Source organism: Simochromis diagramma, unplaced genomic scaffold, assembly GCF_900408965.1.
Source record: "Simochromis diagramma unplaced genomic scaffold, fSimDia1.1 OVJJ01000321.1, whole genome shotgun sequence".
Classification (NCBI taxonomy): Eukaryota; Metazoa; Chordata; class Actinopteri; order Cichliformes; family Cichlidae; genus Simochromis; species Simochromis diagramma.
This window is the reverse complement of record NW_024386772.1, coordinates 2,820,389-2,842,179: the sequence shown is the minus strand read 5'-3', so window position 1 is coordinate 2,842,179 and position 21,791 is coordinate 2,820,389. Positions and strand designations below refer to the sequence as shown.

Below are 21,791 nucleotides of genomic sequence, written 5' to 3'. Positions count from 1 at the left end.
AAAGGAAACTCCCTGTTGCTATGCAGTTTAGTCATTTTCCACAACAGCCTCACCCTGACTGTGCATGCATGTGGATCCTGCTCCACACCCTACACAAAGCACAAATGTGTAAACTAAAGATAAAACGTGCAAGAAAAATAGTCTAAAAGTTCACCCCTTAAAATGAAAAAAATTATTTTATGGTTTATTAAATTCAGTTCAATTAAATTTTATTTATATAAAATGTATTAAGGTTCTGTTTTAAGGTGCTTATTGTAAGGTAAGACCTATTATAAGCAGCACTTGGCAAAGTAGGAAGGAAGAACTCGGTTTTAAGCTGCTGAAGAGACGAGATGTGAACGTGTCAGTGCTGTTCCAGGGACTTCTGGTTTAGACTTCCTCCTGACCCAGCCATCTTGTTTTCCCACCTGCTCCGGACAATCAGCTGGGAGAGAGCTAACGCTGGCTAAGCTACCTTTGCCTGCACCGAGTACAGGGGCCTGGCTAGCTACGGGATTTTCAAGGGTGTGGAGCCGGGTCTCCAGTTCAGCGAGTCTGGCCTCCAAAGCTGTAAACAGGTGACATTTATTACAAGTATCATTGTACTTGTAATAAACTTCTAAACTTCTTACACACAGAGCAGGAAGTTGTAGGAGGGACAGGTGAAGAGGCCATGCTGCTAGCGAGTCAACTACAACCTGAGCTAAGCTAGCGAATCCCTGAAGACACAGTGAGTGAATACTGTGATTCAGCAGAGAGTGTGCTTTGGATAAAACGTGAAGATTACACTTTTAAATAAGTCGTTATCTAAAAGTTTACATTAAATGGGCTACACAGATAAGCTACACCAGGGGTGTCCAACTCCAGGCCTCAAGGTCCGGTGTCCTGCAGGTGTTGGATGTCACCCTGGGTCAGCACACCTGAATTAAACGATTAGCTCATTACCAGGCCTCTGGAGAACCTCAGGACATGCTGAGGAGGTAATTCGGCCCTTGAGGCCTGGAGTTGGACACCCCTGAGTTACACAAAACACCACGTGCTTTTTAACAGGAACAGGAAGTGACACTGTACTGCAGATATTAGAGTGAGATCTGATTGAAGATAGTCCACTTTAACGCAATTCAACAGGAGTGTTGCATTAATTGTTTTGGAATTGCAACCATTTGTAAAATAATATTAGCCATTTCTTGGCCAGATGAAGCAGATTTAAAAACAAACAAACAAACAAAAATACAGAGATGATTCCAAGTGTTTAATTCGCAATTAGTAACTGTTCACTCAAACAGTCCACATCCAGGAATGTACTGTCCAGTTCAGGAATACCAAGTGGCCCGAGAGAGCGCAGAAGTATTAAACATCCTGGTTTTTCTTCTCACTGAAAAACTGCAGTTATTATTTGATTTAAGGTACACTGTTAAAAACTTATGGACTGTGTATTTCTTTCCTACCCACAGCATGAAAGCACTTAATGAGGACTCGGGAAACGAGAACCAAGAGAACGGCTTTAATGCCACGACAGATGTCGACACGTGTGTTTGCTGAGCTCAAACTACAGCTACCCGACGACAGACCGTAAAGAGCTCATTTCAAATACCATGTGCTCGGTGTTATCACATGCAGATCATAAAAGACAGAACCATCAGTGATAAATATTACTTCATTTCCAAGATTGTAATTTTTAAATAAAAAAATAATAATAATTTTGTAAACTGAACTGAAGTGTTTGTTCTGTTCATTTGTATTTTCTGCTCCTGCCGGAGAGCCGATCCAGTGTGACTCCTGCTTTTATTAAGGCCTTCTATGACTGAGCTCAAATTAAGTCATTATGATTTTAAAAACAGCAGCAGACAGCACTAACAGAAACTTAATGTCTCATAATCTTTATTTTTAAATAAACAACTTCATAAGAAGCTGATTTTATCACAGCAGCATAACCGTCAGCGGGTTTATCAGTCTGTCAGCAAAGGTTCAAAACACATCAAGAGGTTATGGTGTGAAATGGAAAACACATTTTGTAAGCATGTCTGACCAGATGCTTTACCACCTTTCCTTTCGTAATATGTGGTCCAGTGTATCCTCTCTGAAAACACTGGAGAACTGTTCCAGCTCATATTATTGCTCCCACGCACATACTTTCAGGTCACTTCACTCAGCTACAAACATTCCCGTGAAAAATTGACTTTTTGACTTCAGCTTATTTGTATCATAAGATTTTGCAGAACTAATTTGTTCTTTTTTTTTTGTTCAGATAAATGTAAAAGTTGATTCTTAATCCCAATAAAAACACTTCAAAGTAATACAAAAAAATGCAACGATGCACTGTCACAAAGCTGAAAACAACCATTTGTTCAGGGGGCTTTTTGGAAGTTGATGATTTCTATTTCCTAAGACTTCGATTCCCCTTTACCAGCAACGTCACGACTCCTCGCTCTTAATTTATTCAGCTGGGACTCTGCGACATCAGCTCGCTCCTCTGCCTCCTCCAGTTCATGTTGCGCTTTCCGAAACTTAGCCAAATGGATGCTGCTTTGTTCCTCCTGTGTTTCAGAGAGCCACAGTAAAGAAGAGTTTTGTCTACATAACACGCCTGCATTTCTCACAGTGTTTAAGGATTTTCTCTCACCGCCTCCTCACACTGCCGCTTATATGCTTTCACTTTGAGCTGCAGCTTGTTGACCAGATCCTGCAGCCTCGCCGAGTTCTTCTTCTCCTCCTCACCCTGAAATCAAACAGAAGTGCTTCTCTCACATCTCTTTGAACATTTTCTCTCCTTCTCTGAGCAGCTTGTGAAATTTGCTTTGTTACGTAACGGACTTGTTACCTGATAAGTGAGCTCTTTAATCCTCCTTTCATATTTCCTCACACCTTTCGCGGCCTCTCCACTGTGTTTCTGTTCTGCCTCCAACTCATTTTCCAGCTCACGGACCTTAATAGAAATATATTTAGTTTAGATTTGAGCCTTAATTTCTCGGCATGTGTCGTTGCTCTCTGTCAGATCGTACTTTGGCTTCCAGCTTCTGAATCTCCTTCTTCCCTCCTTTAAGTGCCACCTGCTCGGCCTCATCCAGACGCTGCTGCAGGTCTTTCACCGTGGCCTCCAGGTTCTTTTTCATCCTCTCCAAGTGAGCGCTGGTGTCCTGCTCCTTCTTCAGCTCCTCAGCCATCATGGCAGCCTGCATGCAAATGTGAACTGTGAAATTTTAATCCAGCCTCAAAGTCCAGCAGCCCTCATTCAAGTGACAGCGCAGTTAATTGATTTGAGGAGGAGACTGACATCCGTGATGGCTTTCTTGGCCTTCTCGTCTGCGCTCCTCGCCTCTTGCGCGGTCTCCTCCATCTCCGACTGCAGCTGAGCCAAATCAGCTTCCATTTTCCTCTTAGAGTTCACGAGACTGGTGTTCTGGTCATTAAACAACATTGAAATATGACATTGAAAGAAGTCTTTGGGTCCCTTACATTAGTGAAAGTGTCAAAATTAAAGAGAGAAATGAAGAGAAAAGTAGCTGAAAATCTGAACTTTAACGCATCATCTGTAAAACACAGAGGAGGTAGTTCGATCCATAATTTCCTAAATCAAACTGCCGATGTTTCGTGTGTTTGTTACACAGCGCTGATATAAAACCAGATTTTATTGGGCAGTTGGTTTAAATAGAGCTTATTTTCAACTATTTTATACACAGAAAGACTGCAAATAAAAGTTATTTTTACTATTGATTAAGTCCAGTTCTCTAAAAAATTACACAAAAAAATACACTAAAAAATGGACTCTATATTTTGCGCTCTCACCTGATTGTGCAGCAGCTGAACACGCTCGCTGACCTCCATCAGCTCCTGCTCAGCGAGCTTTCGACTTCTGTCGCACTGCTCCAGCGACGCCCTCAGCTCCTCGTTCTCCGCCATCATAAGGTTGTTGCGGCGTTCTATGATAGCTAGCTCCTCTTTTAGGTCCTCCTGACGTTGGAGGGCTTCATCCAGATGGACCTGGGTGTCCTGAGGATGGAGGCAGTAGTTCTGGAATTTTAAACATCATCCCAGAATTTTTAACCAGAACAGAAAAAGTTCCCACGCACCTTCAGCTGAGTCTGCAGATTTCTCAGTTGTTTGGTTGCCTCGGCTGCCTGCCTGTTGGCGTGACCCAGCTGTATTTCCATCTCGTTTAGATCCCCTTCCATCTTTTTCTTCATCCGGACAGCGTCGTTCCTGCTGCGCGTCTCTGCATCCAGCGTGATCTGCAGATATTCCACCGTTCTCTGGTAATTCCTTTTAAGCTGGTCGATTTCTTCGTCTTTCTCCGCCACCTTCCTCTCCACCTCTGACTTGATCTGGTTCAGCTCCAGCTCAAGTTGCAGGATTTTGGCCTCCTCTTGTTCCAAGGAAGACTTCAGAGAGAGAAAACAGCAATTAGTGTTGTTGTTATTTTATAAAATCTTAAAGTTTGTTGGGGCGAAAAAATACCTCAGCTTCCTCGAGAGCTGCCTGGGTGTCTCTCTTCTCTTGTTCGGCATGTACTTTGTGGCTTTTTCCAGCTCACGGAGCATTTTGGTGGACTGTCCAACTTGCTCGGTGATATCTGTGATTTCCTCTAAAAGACACATCAACACACTTTATGTAAAACATTGACTGCAGCCTCTCAGAATCCAAACAGCAATTTATTTCCTGCAGAAGCCTTACGTTGAAGATTTTTATTGTCTCTTTTCATGCTCTCAAGGTGATCCAAGACTTCTTCGTATGAATTTTTCAGCTTGAAGAGTTCTGTGTTCAGCGCTCTGGACTCTCTCTGGGAGACTTCCAGATCTGATTGACTCTCCTCATACTTCTGTTTCCACTCAGCCAAAACCTGGCAGGAAGCAGCACATGTAATCAGTGTAGCCTTATGATGATACAAATGAGGACATGTTTCAAAACAGAAAGACCCACCTTGTCGAAATTCTTCTGTTTCTTGTCTAAGGTGGCATTTGCTGCGTTTGACCTTTCTAGCTCAACCATGAGATCCTCGAACTCTGCCTGCAGCCTCTGCTTGGTCTTCTCCAGCGATGCACACTTGACATTTGCTGCCTCTGTCATCTCCTCGGACTCCTGCAGCCGCTGGACCAGCTTCTTCCTTTGAACCGAACATAAACTGCGTTAAAGCAGAAGAAGCCCATCAGCGCTGACCCGAGATACACACTGTGAGGTTTTTTACTTTGCCTCCTCGAGCTCCTCGGTGCGCTGGATGGTGTCTGTCTCGTATTTATGTCTCCACTGAGCCACGTCACTGTTCACCTTGGACAGGCAGCGCTGCAGCTCAGCTTTGGCCTCTTGCTCCTCCTCGTACTGCTCTCTTAAGAGCTCGCAGTCGTGACGAGATGACTGCAAACTGTGAGCCAAGGTGTTTTTTGCCTAAAGAAATTTAAAAACGTACACAAAAAAACTGCTTCATGCCTTTTAAAACTGCTTCACCGAGATGCAGTAACAAATTTTTTTGCCCTCTGGGAACAGAAGGAACAAGCTGTGACTACAGCTGTGAATCACACTGAGTCATGACTGCAGGCAACTTTTACATTTAATATTTATGGAGCAACATTTGAATGCCTTTGAAGTCTGATTTTGGTCTCCCGACTCTAGCTGCTAAATGTTCACCAGCTAATCTCTAACATGGCTCTATTTTTCATCCTGAGCAGGTGCGGTACAGATGCTTTTTAAAGGTTTCTCTCTGAAAGGAGCCGTGAGAAACAGCAAGACAGAAACAACAAAACGAGGAGCGGAAACTGGCTGTGAAGCTTTATCAAGCTGACTTCAGATTCTGTTTTTTCTCAGATCCAATTATGAAGTCACTCACAAAGATCTCACAAAGTTGGCAACACAATAATGTGACAGAACAGCTGCTAGATTTTACTCTAAACCAGTGCTTCTCAAAGTGTGTGGTGCACCCCACTGGTGGGGTGCAGAGTTCTGACTGGTGGGGGTGCAAATATGCGCATCCGCTGAAAAGCTGCAGGCGCGTGTATAAGTCGACAGCTGCAATAAAGAAGTGTACTGAAAAGTGTGAACATGTGGTCGGGTCTGTCGTGCATCGACTACAGTGGTGCCGAAACCCAGGATTGGGGCACGAGACACTGAACCACATGTTTGCACTCTTCAGTACACTTCTTTTCATCTACAGCCTACACACATCAACAACAACAACAGGACCTAGTTCATTCTGTTTCAAGCCGGCAAGGCAAGATTGCAGATGCTGCTCAGGTTTGTCCGCCTCCCCTGCAGCCACGCCCCAGACCACGCCCCGCCACAGCTCTGCAGTCAAAAACAGGCTCACTGCAGCCAATACGAGTGAATAGTATTAAACTCTCACTAAATTATATTTTTTTCATCTCTGTTCACAAGTTTCTGAATTTTCTTTTTTTTTTTTATAAAACTAAGACTGAACTGTATTTTTCCATGTTTGGCAATGTTCATATTTCTTCCTGCCACGAGGAGTCGCCCCCTGCTGGTCATTAAAAATCATTCAGATCAATCATGGCTATTTCTTATAATTCAGAATATACTGCCCCCTTCGGCCTAAATGTAAAAATGCACCTTCTTTACACATTCTGAATATATTAATAAACTTATTTGTTTTTTTTCTTCTGGCTTTTACATGTTTGACAAATATGTTAATCACAGCTTTACAGCTTTTTGTATTGTACACAGAGAAGACAGTGATAAATGTCTGATAAATTACTGACCTGTCTTGGAAAGAGTCAGTCGAGGTATTGCAGTCATGGACTGCAAAATTAGTCTGCATGCATCAAACGTTTATTTACGGTCACATGGTTTGGCTCCAATGAACTAAAAGATTCCTAAAAATCTTTGATGTCTGTGGCCAAAACATCCAGTTCAGCCAGTCATTGTTTCCTAATGCAGATAGATATGAAAAAAAAGCTAATAAACTGCTAAATCATCATAGCTGATGGTTTTGAGATTGAATTTCTCATCCGTTCACAAGAGATTAGTAAGAACTCTAAATCCTTGCTGTGACTAGATATCAATCTTTGTTGTGCCTTTCAGACCTTGATTTCTTCATCCAAAAGCCTCTTCATCTCTTCAATTTTGTGACCGGCTGCAGTCTTCCCTCTGTTCACCTGGAACAGAATGGACTCTTTTTCTTCCAGCAGACGGGTAAGTTCACCTGTCCAGGACAAAAAGAATAAAAACTCACGTATCTGAGCATCTAAAATGTTCCTTTTATCCTTTTTTAATTAAAAACCTACCATTTTCTGTCTGCAGTCGAGCACTCAGGGTAGTGTAATCACTAAGACACCTCTGGGCTTCATCTGCTTTGGTCTTGTATTCATTCATTTGATCTTCAAGGCTCCTGCACTGTTTCTCCACGTTAGCCTGAAACATAGAGCTCTGGTTATAATAGAAGAGAAGATTTCAGAAAAAAAGTCCCCTCTGCAGACAGATGTTTACCTTGCTTTTCAGAACAGTCTCCATACTCCTTGCCATGTCATCGATTTCCATCTTCATCTCGCTCTTTTCTTTCTCCAGTTTCTGCTTGACCCTTTGAAGGTTTTCTATCTGATCGCCGAGCTCCACAACGCTGTCCGCCTGCTTCTTGCGTAAAGCAACAGCGATGGATTCATGCTGCAGGGTGGACTCTTCCAGTTCGTGGCGCAGTCTCTGAATCTCAGCCTCGCGCTTCTTGTTGAGCTCGGCCTGAGCGGCGGAGGCTCCTCCGGCCTCTTCCAGCCTCTCGGTGATCTCCTCCAGCTCTCTGGACACGTCAGACCTCTGCTTCTCCACTTTGGCCCGAGCTGCACGCTCAGCTTCGATTTCCTCTTCCAGTTCTTCAGTGCGAGCCTACAATTTGAACGCATGAAACTGGTATCATAACGCTGAACGTCAAGTGCTCGATACTTTGAGACTGCTACAATTACATAAACACCTGAAGCTCTTTAATCTCCTTTTGAAGCTGAGTGCTAAGAGCTTGTTCGTCGTCAACTTTGCTCTGCAGGCTGCTGATTTCAAAGTCCTTCCTGAGAAGAGAATGATTTCAGGTTCAGATAATATTTAACTCCATTTATAAGATCAAAGTTTCACTAAAGGATGGATGGAGCCATCATTCCCATGTTGTTTTTTCAGTGTGGGATGGTGCTGAATATTAATGTAATTTAATGAAAATTTAAAGAGTATTGCTATTAGTTTTTTTTATTATTATTTTATTAGTATTTAAACCTTGTTGTGTTGCCATAAAGTCCTGTTGTTTCCACCTGTGTGTGTTTTCCTTCACTTTGTGCCTCTGTGACGATTCTATGATCTTGTCGATTGTCTGGATTTTTGTCCTTTTGAACTCTTCCTGCTTGTATTGAAAAGCACTTTTTGTTCATTATTACATCGGCTGCTTTGCTACCTGCTGTGTGGGCTCAATACAACAAGGTGGTGTGATTAGCTGACATTTCAAACAGGAAACAGGGATAGTTGGATGTGGATTCACTCTGTGGTTTAGGAGGTAAAACAGCAAAAGGTCAGCTTCAGATAAAAAGGAATAAAAAGCTTTTGTCTGGACGGACACTGCTGAACAGGATGTTCTTGAGTTTAGGAGGTAAAAGCTCGGATTCATTGCTTGGCGAAATCTTTTTTTTAGTAATCTATTTATTAACTCACTTTTTCAGTTGTTCCTCCGCCTGCAGCTTTTCATTCTCCAGGTCCATGATGGTTTCCTGGGACAGCTTCAGATCTCCCTCCAGTTTCCTTCTGGATCTCTCCAAGTCGGCACGCAACTTCTTCTCCTGCTCCACCAGCCCCTCCAACTGCAGGATGTTTACATCAATCACTAAGTCTGCAGCTAACATTACAAGTTTACGTGATGGCTTCATCTTAAGAAGCACTGAGCCTTTTATACTTACATCATCAATTTGTTGCTCCAGCTTAGTCTTTGTCTTTATTAGAGAACTGACTCTGTCCTCCTCTGCCTGGAGGTCGTCTAAAGTCTGCTGGTGCACCTCCTGCAAAGCTTTCGTCTCCTTTGAGGACTTCAACAGGTTTTCCTCAAGAGTCGTTAACTCCTCGATCAAATTCTTAACCTAAGGAGGGGACTTTGTTAAAAACAAAAGCTTTAAAAGTTCAGACAACAGAAATCATCAGAGGCACCTTATTTTCAGTGGCATATTTCTCCTTCTCCACTTTGGCGATGGTAAGTTCCAGGTCGTCTATGTCCCGTTTGAGCTCGGAACATTCGTCCTCCAGTTTCCTCTTCTGGGCGGTGATTTCAGCGTTGATCTCCTCCTCTTCCTCCAGCCTCTCGGAGAATTCTTTGGCTTTGGCTTCCAGGTGGATCTTGCTCTTTATCAAGCCTTCACACCTTTCCTCAGCATCGCACAGGTTCTCCCTCTCCTGAGGAACCGGGACACAATGACTGTTATAGTGCAGTAAATTTTTAATTTAACCTCGGGTTAATAGTTATTCTTTTTCTGAAGTTTGGACACATATTCATATTTCATGTTTTTGCACAGGGATTTGTTTGGAATCTTCTATTTTCCTTTAAGGATAGCTGAGCTGCCTGCTGACGGTGCAGAAGCCGACCATTTCCCTTTCTCTGTGATGGTATAAAGAAAACTTTTAATGAATACTACAAGCTATTTCCTTTGTCTTCATGTCGGCGGAGCTGAAGCAGACGTTAGAGGAAGTGTTCAGACGTATGTTCAGGAAGTGATCAGGATGCAATCAAAATGCTCAGTCACAGTGATCTGGATGAGCTCTGAGTCAGATCCAAACTGTGTGTTGATTCAAATCAACAATGAGTTCCCTCAGAAAGTTATATGGAAGCAGCTGGCAGTCAATAATCAGGCCACAGAAATGTTCCAGTGATGTGTTTGTGCAGTCCCTCCACATTTCGTTTCTTCAAAGTGCTCAGATTAACATCCTGTCAGGTCATTTTCTTCTTATTTAACACTTCCTTAATAAACTGAAGATTATTTCTGCACAGGGGTCAGTCTCGTGTTACCACATTGTCCATTCACTGTCGCTCCCAGCAGGTCTTTTTCTCGTTTTTCTCTTTAGTGGTTTCTTAACAGCATGGAGGAAACATTCACGCTTCCTTCAACAGCTGCTCGAACTCTAGGAAGCGCTGACATGAGCTCTAATTTCAGAGGATGGTGATTCTAATGGCGTTATTCTGCACAGCAGAGAGATCTTGCTCTTCGTTTCCTCGAGCATCACAGCCTGCGTAGGCGAACTCACAGTACTTAAATAAATCATGTACTGACTGACCTTCATGTCTGAATAAAAGATAGACCAGCATTTTCTTTACATCACTTGTTCTTGCATTAATAGAGATTACCACAGTAGTAGCAGTGGGCTTTTTCTGTGCACCAACACCAGAAACCTTTGACTTAAATCTTAATATGTTGTAACGCTGTTATAAGCATTATTTGCTTTAAGTTTAACATCATGGTCGGTTTGCTTTCTTCTTATTTTAAGTTTGTTTTCCTCCAGTTTCCCTGCAGTGATCAATTATACTAGTTCTTATCTTACCTCATTATTGATCATCTTTTAATTTAATCTGATCTTCAAATCAGACAGAACAAAATCAATACAAACAGACCACTTTGTCCCGCTCAGGGCTGAGTGTTTACATACTGCTTGTATTTGAAGGTAAAGGTCGTTCTTCTCCTGCACGAGCACGACCATCTTCTCTTCCAGCTCCTTCCTCCTGGCCTCCGACTTTGCCAACTCCTCTCTGAGTCGAGCAAACTCCTCCTTCATGGTCTGCATCTCCTTCTCAGCCTCTGCACTTCGTAACAGAGGCTTTATCTTGAAGAAGAGCTTCATCCAAGGCCAGTTCTTCACATTCATGAACGAACGAATGTTGTACTGGATGATGTAAACGGCCTCTCTACAGAGTGAAAAAGCAAAACAATGAAGAATTTGTTACAGATGTGAAGGTGATGAGAAAATCTGATCTTTTTAAGGTTTATCTAAGTTATTCCTCACTTTTTCACTAGCTACAATGTCAGAGTAGCTTAAAAAATGAAAGGGAAAAAAAATGAAGGGAAGCAGAGTAAAAATGAGAAATTATCTTGGCATTTTTAATGTGGGACAAAGATCACGACTGCAATTACAATCATAATTAATGACAGTTTAGAAGAAATAGTCTCCTTTGTTACCATAAAGGACGCAGTTATGAAATAGCCTGTGTTCAATCCCATCTAACTTTCTCTGTCCTAATTTTCCATAAATTCTACATCCACTAATCCAAAAGAGAAAAAAAAGTGCCAGACCTTTTCTTCATCATCTCCTTTAACCTCAGCCTGGTGACGTAACCTCTGGCTACAGCCTGGATTCGAGTCATCAGCACAGCTAGACGCTCATCCCGCATCTCCTCCAGAAGACCCAAAAGGCCGGCTTTGAAAAACACCTGCAAGTTGAGAAAGATTTCTCTTCAATTTCAAATTATCCATCCATTCTCTTCTGCGTATCCTTGTCAGGATGACGTGGGGGCTGGAGCCCAGCCAGCTGTCTTAGGGCGAGAGGCGGGGTACACCCTGGACAGGTTGCCAGTCTGTCGCAGGGCTAACACACAGAGACAGACAACCATTTGCACCTATGGGCAATTTAGAGTTTCCAATTAACCTAACCCCACTAACTGCATGTCTTTGGAATGTGGGAGGAAGCCGGATTACCCAGAGAGAACCCACGCAAACACAGATAGGCCCCGGCCTGATGGTGGAATTGAACTCAGGACCTTCTGTGGGGCATCATTGTGCTGCCTGCTAGCAATTTCAAATCATTTTAGCTGAAATATTATATAATATATATATTTTTTTTAAACATACCTTTGTGTATCCGAATCTATACTGGGTGTGGTCCACGTCAATGGACGACAGCAGCTTCTCGGAGGCCTTCTTGCTGTCAATAAACTGGCCCTCGGGGATCGCGCTGGCATTCAGAATCCTGTATCTGTCACACACGTGTGGAGGTTTAGTCTAAAACTCGAGGCAGTTCTTCAAACAAATTACATGTTACCTTTGCCTGAAGTCTCCATACAGAATCCTGCTGGGGAATCCCTTCCTGCAGATCCGGATACCTTCCAGCACTCCGTTACATCGCAGCTGATGAAGGACCAGATGGTGATCCATGATTCCTACAACAGATAGAGGTAACTTTCCCCCACAGGGTAACTTCAGTTCAAATGTTTTTCTTTATTTGTTGTCTATTCCTGTTTGTTTTACCTGGTATCTTGGTCTCATTTGGGATGATGCATCTGACAAAGTGTGGATGTGTTGACCTGAGGTTGGCCATTAGTTTGTTCAGGTTCTCCTGCAACACATCATGCTTTCAGTCAGATGGACTGATGGTAACATGTGCTGCACCAGTGTACCAGCACATGTGATGTGACAATAAAAGTGATTTGATACCATTATAACACCCGCACCACAGAAATCACATTAACAGTAGATGTTACCCGCTGGTCTTTGGAATCATTATTCTCGAGCTTTGACTGTAGCATTGTTACTAGATATGACAATTTTTAGATCGCATGATGGAGCGCTCAAGTGTAAGACAATGTTAGCAAGCTTGGTTGGCCGGTTGCTTCCATAAACTGTGTGAGTGCAATGCAGAGATGCAGATGCTCGTCAGTGAGAAACACGAAAAGTCACTGAATCTGGATCACAGAGTTCCCGGGATAGGCTATTATAATATTAGTATAATAAGCCACACTCTCTGAATAAGTAAGATGTTTCATCTTTATATTTTAATGTCTGATAAAAAGAAACTCCAAAAATTCTTTGTGTTGAGCTTATAAACTGCTGGCAGTAGATTAATATTTATTGTACAGACACAGTTTTGTCAGTTAACTTGACACAACACAAATGTGTGATTCACAAAGTGTCAAACTGCTTTTAACACTCAGTTAATTTCAATATAAAGACAGTAGCTAAGGTGACGCATTAAAGCAGATATTTCTTTCACGCAGGAGCAAAACTCTGAGGCAAGTTCCCAAATAAACATTATCACGAGGAACTGTTTTATTAATTTCTTGGAACCCTAGTTTATCCAAGATAAATAAATTGGACGAACTGAGGTCTCATGTCACAATGGCTCGTCAAAAAAAACAAAACTATAGCTTCTTGGCTTTCTTTTTGTTTTTCTATTCATTTTTGTGCTATAATCTATTTTATGGTTCAAACGTGAGCAGTTAATTAGTCTCATTTATCTAGAGCTGTCTGGGAATTTGGGAAACTTCAGACCACTAATCTGTAGTGACAGAGAGCCTGGTGAGGTGGAGGTAAACTCTGGAAAGAAGAGGAATGAGAGTCAGTAGAAACAAGATAAAATACATGTGGAAAGGTGAAGATGCAGTGAAAGTAGAGTCAAAGCTCTGGAGAGTGCACGAAACAGGTAAGGAAGAGAGGACAGGCAGGGTGGGTGGAGACGAGTGTCAGGGGTGCCTTTGTGAGAGCAGCAAGAGTGAAAAGAAAGGTTTAAAAGATGGTGGCGAGACCTGCTGTGATGAATGATTTAGAGACGGTGGCACTGACAAAAAGACGGGAGGTGGAGCTGAAGATGTTCAGATCTTGATTAGGAATAAGCAGGATGGACAGGATTAGAAGATTAGTGGATGTTGATGATGGAGCTGACAGAAGAGGAAGACCACAGAGAAGATTCATGGATGCAGTGAAGGAGGAAGATGGTGAGGTGAACAGAGATGATCTGCTGTGGTGACCTCTAAATGGAGCAGACGAAAAAAGGAGGAGGAATGACTTGAAATCTATTATCTGGTGAGTCTTCTTCTATGTGTCCTTAAATGTTACATTTTTACAAATTTATGCAAAACAACAAAAACAAATGATTTATTCAGGGAATGTATAGAAGACCAGACGAGCTTTCAAGCTTGTGGTCCCTCCTCACAAATATCAACCAGTTGTATTATTTCTTTATCAATATTTGATGGACAAAGAAGAAACTATTACAACTATAACTACTGCTCCAGTTCTTAATACAGAAAAACTGTGTCATGTAAGTTTATTTTAATAAACTTAAAAGGATTTACGGGTAAATAATAACTATGTCTTACCCTAAAGAGTGCAGAAACTGTCTGGAAGGAGGACCCCTTTTTCTTGTAGTTTTTCTTGTTCCTATCAGCAGCAGCTAAAAACCCCCACATGAGATAAATGGTGAAATCTTAATCTAATCTCAATCTCTCATCTGTGTTTGATGTCTAAAGAGCTGGCATACCATCAGCTGATGCATACGTGGCAAAGAGCTGGCAGAGCAGTTTGAGGGAAGCTTTCTGGTAAAGCTGCACCACGGTGTCGTTCAGCGGGTCCTTGTTTTTTTCCAGCCAGCCGCTGATGTTGTAGTCGACGGTGCCGGCGTAGTGCATGAGGGAGAAGTGGGCCTCTGTCTTTCCTTTGGATGGTTTGGGCTTCTGAAAGATGCTGTTCTTCCCCAAGTGCTGGTCGTACAGCTTGTTTTTGAAAGACCCGTCTGTGGCCTTCGGGAACATACACTCCTCTTCCAGAATGGAGAAAATGCCCATTGGCTGAGAGGCGGAAAAGGTGATTAGTGTTTCATTCCTGTCTTCTACTCTTGATTTGAATATTTAAGGTAACAAAAAAGCAAACAAACCTTCTCAATGAGCTCAATGCACGCAGCCAAGTCCATGCCAAAGTCAATAAACTCCCACTCGATCCCTTCCTTTTTGTATTCCTCCTGCTCCAGCACAAACATGTGGTGGTTGAAAAACTGTTGGAGCTTCTCGTTGGTAAAGTTGATGCACAGCTGCTCCAGGCTGTTTATCTGCGTCAAACAGAAACGTTTCACCCATCAAACAATCAGAAATATGTTTAAAGGGATTTGATGTTTTTTCATCTCTGCAGGAATCCCCTTCACCTCAAAAATTTCAAACCCTGCGATATCCAGGACGCCAATGAAGTGCTGTCTGGGAAGTTTGGTGTCGAGCTGCTGGTTGATCCTCGTGACCATCCAGAGGAACAGCTTCTCGTACACGGCCTTCGATAAGGCGCCCACAGCATTGTTCACCTGAAAAATCAGACATCATTTTCACATTGTGTTGCCTTTAATAGCTCAGCTTGTACAGCGGACTGTAGGTGTGTAATAATAGGAATCGTTAGGTTGCTGGTTCAACTCCAGTTTGAAGGAGGTTTTGCAATGCTTTCTGTCTGTACTGATTCAAAGTAGGTTTAAAAATACTGGATGCTTACAGATGGGCTGTGGTTAGTGGGCGTTTTTAGCTGTGGAAACATCATGTACCTGCTGTGGAGTCTGGCCTTTGGTGACATATTCATTCCCAACCTTCACTCGAGGGCAACACAGAGCTTTCAGCAAATCAGCAGAGTTCAGACCCATCAGATAGGCAACTTTGTCCGCCACTGCAGGAGAGATAACACAGAGGGGAAGGTCAGTGGGAGAGTGTACCCTGCATTTTAGATGAAACTCGCTGCAGCCCCTTATGACCTTAGCCTGGATAAATGGTTAAGAAACAAGACAGATGGATAATGCAGGTCAGCAAAATGTCACATCAAAACTGATAATAATCATAAAAATATGAGGAATCAAAAACAAATGAAGCAAAATTTAAAAATAACCTCTATTTCAGCGAATTCACTTTTTGTGCGCTGTGTTCAGATGACTCTCGGGTGGAAACAGCAGCCTTGTTCATTTGCTCGAGATATGGCAGTGCCTCATGCAGAACATTGCAAAGTAAGCAGTATTATAAGAGTGAAAGAAATAAGTGGAAGTGCCTGAGATCAAAGGCCTATTCTGAACAAAGAGGGCAAATTCAAGTGTCACATCACGCCTACATGAAGCTTTCAAAGCAGGAAATGCATAGACCTCTGAAACACTTTGTGGAAACTGATGATTCACCAACTAAAACTATTTTGAACTGAGCAAAATCATAAACAGGCCCCTCTGTGTCACGTATGCATCTGTTTCAGTGTATTTAGCAGAGGTATAACGTGGAAATCTAAGGCTACAGTCACATTGGGGGAAACAGTGGTTGGAGACTGCAGTGACCACGTCAAGTCAACTTGTCAAGACAGCAATAAAATGGCAATAAGAGTCAGACTGTTATCAGTTTTGGGGATCAAGTTGGCAGCTACATGCATCAGACAGTCCATGTGCGTTTCATTATTTGATGGAGCAGCCGAGTTGTGCTCATGAGCACAGACTGACTGAATATTTAGGTCTTTGCAGTCTGCGTTTATTAATTGGATGACGGTTAATTGCAAACCTTGAGACTGACTGCAGCCAGTTCAGTTGGACTGAGACAAGTTGCTTCATACGGGGCGGCCAAAGCTGGTTGAAGGTGGTGTAGCTAAACTTCTTGGTGACCAGTTGGTGGCTGCAGCTACTTGCAACTGGTCCCAGACAGCAAAAAACATTGAATGCAATCACTCGCCAACCACCTTTTTTCTTCCTGGTTAAAGGCAGATTGCGGTCCTAGTTTTGGTCAGCTGTGGGGCCCAAAAGTAAAAGTTGGAACAAAATTCACAGTGAAGCTGTAAAGTTGTCCCGCTGATGCCTGCTTTGGTTTTAAATTAGGGTGGAGGCACCACCTCAGACGTCTCACCCTCAGTGCCATCGGGCTCGGCCTGCTCCTCCCGCTGCTTCTGCTTGAACTTCATGTTCCCGTTGTGCATGACGGCACCCGTCAGCTTGTAGATGCCGACCTTTTCCTCAGTGCTGAAGCCCAGGATGTCAATGGCTCTCTGAAGAACAGACACAGACATGGGAACTTCTCTGAGTTTAGTGCCAATGTCATGATTTTAACCATTTAAATGTAATGATATGTTGATGTTGTGCATTGATTTATTTTTCAAATTAATAGTAATACATTTATGCATAATTATTTTCACATATAATTTAAGTAATAAAATTTAAAACCAACAAAAATCAGGTATTTCAAGTCTTTCATCTGATGTCAAAATATATCAGTAAAAATACTGTAAATAAGTGCATGGCTTCAGCCTGTACTCCACATTTCTGTGCATATCTTGCACTTACATCTGTGGCCATGAGCTCCTCTGCATCATTGATGCTCAGCACAGTGATTTCCCCCTGGCTGATAAAAGGGTAATCATAAGGATTGCTGGTTATCAGCAGCATCTCTGAAATGAGGCACAGAAAAATAGCTCATAGCTCTGTGCAGGACCAGACGCCATGGAAACTGTGTCACAACCATTTAGAGCTCATTGATTGGTATATTCACCGATTAAATCAGGCTTCTTGTTTGACAAGATCTGATAGAAGATGTGATAGCTCCTCTCTGCAAGCAGCTGGAAAGTCACTCTGGATTTTTCCAAAAGGTCTGACAATAACCAGAAATAAAACACAAATCACAAAACTTGAATATTAATTAATATTAATTATTTCAATTATTCAGTCACAGTCACATTCAGGCCTCACTCTCTCTCAGACGTTTTGCAGCTATAAAGTTTAGATTTTGATCGAAAATGTATAAGAAGACCTTCATTAATTGACCTCAGGCATAAAACAAAATATATTAAAAAAAAAAAAAAAAAAAAAGGTCTGAAAAATAAAGGCAATGAGGGCGCATTAATCCTGCATTCTTTCCAATGACCACCAGGGGGCGACTTCTCTGCTTCCAGAAAGCAGTCAGATTATATGGAAGTCTATGGGGAGAAGGAGTCTAATGATTACTTGATGTATGACTTCAGTACCTTGATTGTGAGCTTATGATGTCAGTCACTGGTTTCAAGTCATATTTAAAACTACATGATGTTCATTTTGCTGTTATCAGGCCAAAACCTTAATGTTATTATAATAAATGATTTCAATTTTACTAGATTTTTCATCAGTTTTCAATCAACTTAGGCTTCTAACTGAGCAATTTATACAGCTAGATTGGACAGGTGTCTACTGCAGGTAGAGTTGATTTAGAAAATGTCTCCTGTGCTTCTGATTTCGCTGTGACGTTGAGTGATTTTGGATGAGGAGGGCATTCCTATCACCTCTCCTCTGCACCGTCACACTCCTGATGAGCAGCTGGGTACACTGTGTGGAAAACATAGATGTCTGTGAATGATCACCTATCATATTCTTTGGGGAGACAGTGAAAGCCAAAGCCTTAAACCAGAGGGTAATTTCACTGTGGCTAAACCCATCTTTTGTATAAAGTCTGTCCCAACATTCGTGACAGAAAAGCTGCAGTTAATTATCTTTATTATTAACTGTTAAAATGGGCACTTACAAGTTTCAATATCAGCTGATGCCAACTTCCCCTTTGTTCCGAAGTGGATGCGGATGAATTTTCCCTGGAAAAGTTTAACATATGAGCTGGGACACTATTTTGACCATTGGACGTCTCTGGTAATCAAGCTCTAAGATAAATAAACTACATTTAAAGAAAAAAACAAAACAAAAGTTATTCTTAAAGCTCACATCACCTGATATAATCAGTTGGGGTTTTTTTGTCATTATAACAGCTGAATTTTCTTAGTATGATAGCATGATGTCAGCCTCGGCTGGTCTTAACTCACAAATCGAGACGAGTTGTCATTCCTCACAGTCTTGGCGTTCCCGAAAGCTTCCAGCAGAGGGTTAGCCTGGATGATTTGATCCTCCAGAGTCCCCTGCAGAAGAATAAAAAGACATTTCAAGTTCTTTTCATTTAAATTAAGGTAAAAGCTTTCAAATTTTCTGCTCATGTTTCATCTCTAGATAATTAGAAGATGAATTAATTGGACTGAACCTGCATTTTACTGCCCGGTTGTTCCTTCTTGCTTGATTCTCCCATTGCTGTGATTGTTGCAAAGTACTGGATTACTCGCTTTGTGTTGACTGTTTTCCCAGCACCAGATTCTCCACTGATAAAATGTGACATCAGACAAACGATGGGAATGAAATATATGCAGAACGAAAAGTAAACAGCTAATAAAGTCATACTTACGTGATCAGGATAGACTGATTCTCTCGATCTGAAGAGAAGAAAGAAAGTGGATGATATCGGAGTTTGAGGGGCTGATGCACGTTTGTGGGGTTTTAGGCTTTGAACTTTTTTTAGTCTTTAAATAGAGTTTCATTTCACTTTAATTTTTACTATATTTTATGTCCCCTGTGCGTCTATTTAGGAAAGGAATGTATGAGTGAGAGATAAAAAGTGCTTCAAGTCATGCAACATACAAATCTGTGCAAAATTCTTGAGCCAGCCAGCCTTCTTTTCTTTATATCTTACTTCCAAGGAGCCAGCAACAGTTCTCCTAGCTTTCTAAAGGTCTTTCACAGTTTGTCTTTGGAGACTGGATGCGTTTACACCCATTTTCAGTCCAGTCCTTGTACCTGACCATTTTCAGAGATTTTTTTTTGTTTGTTTGTTTGTTTTGTGTGTGCCAGGTTTGCAGGTCCTGCAGGTTTTAGACATGTCCTTCTTCTTCTTCTTTCTTACATTTGTATTGGCAGTTGGCAAATAACTGAAAGGTGCATTACCGCCACCAACTGGTATGGAGTATGGTCTGGAACAACGCTCAAAAAAAATATATAAATAAATAAATAAATAAATAAATAAATAAAATTTTTAAAAAAATTTCAAATCCTTCCAAACAGGTTCTAGACATGTCCTTGATCCAACACAGCTGATTTAAATGGCTTAATTACTTCCTCAACATGTTTTCTCCAGAGGCCTGGTAATGAACTAATCGTTTAATTCAGGTGTGTTCACCCAGGGTGAGATCTAAAACCTGCAGGACTCCGGCCCTTGAGGCCTGGAATTCCCCACCTCTGGTTTAAGGCATTGAACATTGACCAGTTAAATCAGGGGTGAGCAACTCCAGGCCTCGAGGGCTGTAGTCCTGCAGGTTTTAGATGTGTCCTTGATCCAACACAGCTGATTTAAACGGCTAAATTACCTCCTCAACATGTCCGAAGTTCTCCAGAGGCCCTCATCATTTGATTCAGGCGTGTCGATCCAGGGTAACATCTAAAACCTGCAGGACACCGGCCCTTGAGAGGCCTGATGTTCCAAATCCCCGATTTAAAGAAATAAGGGGTGGCTCAAGACTTTAGCACAGGACTGTAGTTCCACCTGAGAAGGTCGTAAGAAGCATGAGAACTTCTTCTGTTCTTCTGTATACACACCGTTTGCTTCACATGCTGAAGATCGTGGAGGACTGTGTAACACGAAGCCTGAGCTGTCAGTGATTCCTGTTTATCTGTTTTATGTTTGAAGTGAAACTAAAGCTGAATCACTAAAGTCTCTATTATAAGGTGACTGCTTTCATCTGCAGTTGTTGGAGAAGCGTGTTAATTAAGTTGCTCTACTATTTAGTTATCCTGTGTGCACAAGATAAATAACTTTTTCTCACAATATAATTAACTCGCGCACTTCTGATAATTAGATTTATCCACTGTGCACGACACAGACACAGCTTACACCACCTTTCACCTCAGGACTAATATTGGTTTTTCACAATAAAACTAAAGAAATAAGTAAATACAAATTATTTTGGTTTACGTCAGTGCAAAATTGTAATTACACGTTGGACCTGGTAAAAGGTAAGAAAAAAATCATGTTAACAGGACTTTTTATGTATTTCTTAAAAGCTGTATGAGTATTGCTTTTTGTGCATATATGCCTGTAATTTTGGTTATTTAATATTGATCTTTTTCATTTCATTGCATTATGCTGTTAATTTTTTTAGCATGTTTAATTTGAATTTTGTAAATATTGGATAGTACATCAAACTTTTTGAAACAATTATGTTTTTAATTATCTAAAACTATACACAATTTTAATTGAACTGTTAATATAACTCAAAAAATGCAGACAAACATGACGCTAGTCATGCCAATAACAATACTATGGGGCCAGACCTGTAAGCATGTACTGGTAAGCGTTGTCAGAGATGGAGAAGATGTGTGGGGGGGCCTCCTGGCGTTTCTTTCCTCTGTACCCGGCCACCACCTCTGGGTTGTAGACCGGCAGCCACTTGTAAGGGTTCACAGTCACACAGAAGAGCCCAGAATAGGTCTGAATTAACAAGAAAAAAAAAAGCAGAATACAGACTGTTGGTATTGAATTAAAGTTAAAGATATTGTGAGTCACAGTTGTCCTTACATAAATCATCCAGGCAGCGTAGCGTTTCTTGAGGTTAAAAAGCACGGCGGGTTCGTGCAGATGCGTCAGCAGGGCCATGTCCTCTATCTTGTCAAACTTGGGTGGGTTCATTGGCCGAATGTCATCCACATGCACTGTGACAACCTGAAGTACGATTTCAAAAAGATACATTGTAAAAAAAATGACAGATAAAGACAGAAAAACAGATATAAGATGTCAGAAATAGTCAAATAATAGCTGGACTCTTTCACCTTTCCATCCTCAATCTCCACATTGACCTTAGTGCCATCCTGGCTTCTGATTTTTCCCTCGACATACTCCTGCTTCGGGTGAGGCACAAAAACGGCACTTTTGGCATCAAACGGCACATTCTGAGCTGCAATTCTCTCCCGCTCAGATTTACGCAGGTATGGGGCGGCCACCCCAAATACTTCCATGTCCGTGTCACTCATTTTGTTGAGCTGAGCGATAAGGATGAAAAAAGAGTTTAAAAGTAAAGTGAAGATGACGAGAAATTAAAAAAATATGTTGCTTACCTGAGTCAGAATTTCCAAAGAATGCTTGAATCCCAGAAGTTTTAGAGCCTTTAAATCATAAAAAATGACTGTACTGTCTGTACTGTTGTTAATTTTCCAATGGTGCACCACAGACACCTGACTAGACACCCTCACCAGACTTTGACAGCTTTTATAAGAGATGGTCGGGGGTTCTGCTTCACCTATATTTGGAGATCTGGCTCTCATGCCACCTT

At 41.7% G+C, this 21,791-nt stretch overlaps 1 pseudogene; it reads right to left on the bottom strand.

Annotated features, from left to right (window-relative positions):
- Positions 1 to 1,924: 1,924 nt before the first annotated feature.
- LOC120740275 lies at positions 1,925 to 21,495 on the bottom strand (annotated as a pseudogene).
- Between the last annotated feature and the right edge of the window lie 296 nt (positions 21,496 to 21,791).